At 40.9% G+C, this 2,743-nt stretch overlaps 1 pseudogene; it reads left to right on the plus strand.

Moving 5' to 3' along the window:
• Window positions 1-631: 631 nt before the first annotated feature.
• On the plus strand, window positions 632-1,876 carry LOC122468597 (annotated as a pseudogene).
• The last annotated feature ends 867 nt before the right edge of the window (window positions 1,877-2,743 follow it).

Genomic DNA, 2,743 nt, shown 5'->3' on the forward strand with positions numbered 1-2,743 from the left:
TAACAGGTGGCCAACGAGTCGCCCTCATCAAAGGGCTTCAAATAGGGTAAACAAATTTTTATGGACATGATGTAGATGCAACTGCCTAGTATTCTTGATAGGAATGAACCTACACCCTTTATAATACTATAAAAGTGTGCCTAGATGTGCACCAAAGACCACTTATTCCCTCCAACAGACTAAGTCTCTGCTGCCTACCTGCATTTCCAGAGACAGAACATAAGCAGAAGATAGCCCAGAGTTGCTAGTGGCCTGGCAATGAAACAGGTGCCCAACTATCTCGTTCCGCCACGATGCCCTCACCCCTATTAGTACACCACCCTCTTTTCCTGATTCCTGACCTTCCTGGACAAGAGCAAAATATGGAGTCATCCACAAGTTTCAAGACAGACAAGAAACAGAAAGGAAGCGGAGAGAGCACTTAAATGAACATTTTGGTGTATCATTTGTTGATATTAAAACTGAACAGTTTCCTGCCTTCTGGCCCCGCAATTTCAATCCTACTGATACCTTCAACAAAAGTTAATATATATGTGAGCCCAAAAGGAAACAGGACCACAGCTGTGGGTGCTTTTTCTGCCCATGGTGTCTCAGATTCATTTTTAAGTAACCAAGAACTTAATCTTCCAGAATGTCAAAAAGAGCAACTTATGCCTCAACACCCACCCCAGCTCCTACAACACAAATGCCCAGAACACCAGGGTTTGTGGGGATACAGTACATCCAGGCATTACCATACAACTACAAGCTGGGAGGGAACCTGGGCACCAACAGCCAGGTCTCAGCATCGTCTGGTGTTATGATTCCACAACCCCCAAAGCCACCACATAAGCTACTGATGCCCTACATGAGGCATGGCACAAAGTTCTGGAACCAAGTAAATGCTTCCAGCCCTGACCTAAAGTTGCAGGCGATTGGCCAGATTAATGGTGGCATGTTATGAGATTTCACAGATGAAGAAAACTAAGAGTATTGAAACAAGTATGAAGTATAGAAGTATACAAGTATACAAGTATGAAGTATAGAAGTATAGAAGTATAGAAGACAGAATAGAATGAATCTACGAAGGACTATCGTAATTCTCCCACACGCCCTGCTTACATAAATACAAAAAGACATGCAAAAGGAAGAAAGTGGACAGAGACAGTCTCACATGGACCAAGGAGAACCTTATGTAAGAACTGAGCCTGCTGAAGATGCTGATGATTATGATGATGGCTTTTCAATGAAGCACACAGCCACCGCCCTCTTCCAGAGAAACTACAGTGTCATCAGTGAAATCCTCAGTGGGAGTGTGGTGCCAGACATTCAGACGGTTGTCACAACAGCTAGAACGCAGGTTATCACAGAACCCTGATGGTTCATCAACTAGAAGCTAAACTTCTTTGAATACAGGAGACAAACCAGGAAACGAAGAGGAAATTCCTGGGAAGCACAGATTCATAGAACAATGAACTTAAAAGTTGGTGTGGTTTCCAGGTAGAGGTGGATGTGGAAAAAAGCGCCGCTGAAACTGCAGAGGCAGAGAAACAGGGTCACGAAAGGCTGGAGGGAAGAGAGACAGAGGCAGCAGAGCAAGATGAACTCAGGCGGAGCATCATGGTTTGTGAGGAAGTAAGAGAGAAAGATTAACCAAGAGCATCCAGAGGGACACAGAGGAGACACATCTGGAAGGAGAGATGGAAAGCCAACAGGATGGGGAGGAAGACTCATCTACTCCTGACAGCAGACAGAAGGGGAGTGCACAGGAGGGGCGGAGAGCATGGCTGAGGAAGGGACCAGTTAGTAACAGTGGCTCAGAGAGCAAGAATGCAACAGTGGAGATCCACCATCAGACCACACACCGGAAGATGAAGGAATAGATGTTCAATGTTAATAGCACTTGAAATCAGTAACAAATGGAAGTACCCGAAATGCCCATCAACAACGTAGTGATAAATATGTGTGGGGACGTTTGTACAAGAGTAACAAATATAGAAAAAAAATGATTTCTACAGGCAATAGCATGTATTAAATCTCACAGACAGAATGTAGAGCCAAAGACCCTGTCCACAAATAAAATTCAGAGTATAGTTTCAGTTGTAAAAGATTTCAAATCTGGCAAAACTAATCTATGGTGTGTGAAACCAGGAGAACAATCATTTTGAGGTAGATATTAAGAGTAATGACTAGAAGGGGATTTAAAAGGACTTTTATAGCACCAGGAATGCTTTGTATTTTGATCAGGATTGTGGTTATATGAGCATTTTCACTTCAAGATGATTCATCAATCTGTACACTTTTGACTTGTTCACGTTTATGCATGTATACCGTACTTTAGTAAAAAGTTTATTTGGAAAAGGATACACACACACCCAGAAAAAAGACATACTATCACCTTAATTATAACAGTACTAATAAGAAAAATCTTAAAAGCAATCAGAGAAAAAAAACACAATGCACTCAGAGCAATATGAATATATACGTATTTACTTATTTATATGTATATACACATTATATATGTATGTTTATATATGTTCTATACATATATTTATATATATTATATACAGGATACATAATACATACATTGTAAACCGTCGAGCAATTACAAAAAAAATTCAAGTTTCCAGTAAGTAATGAAGGAAAGATAGAAAAGGATAACAAATATTAAAGTAGACTTATGGGGCGCCTGGGTGGCTTCAGTCAGTTAAGTGTCTAACTCTTAATTTCAGCTCAGGTCTTGATCTCACAGCTCATAAGTTCA

Source organism: Prionailurus bengalensis, chromosome B1 (assembly GCF_016509475.1).
Source record: "Prionailurus bengalensis isolate Pbe53 chromosome B1, Fcat_Pben_1.1_paternal_pri, whole genome shotgun sequence".
NCBI lineage: Eukaryota > Metazoa > Chordata > Mammalia > Carnivora > Felidae > Prionailurus > Prionailurus bengalensis.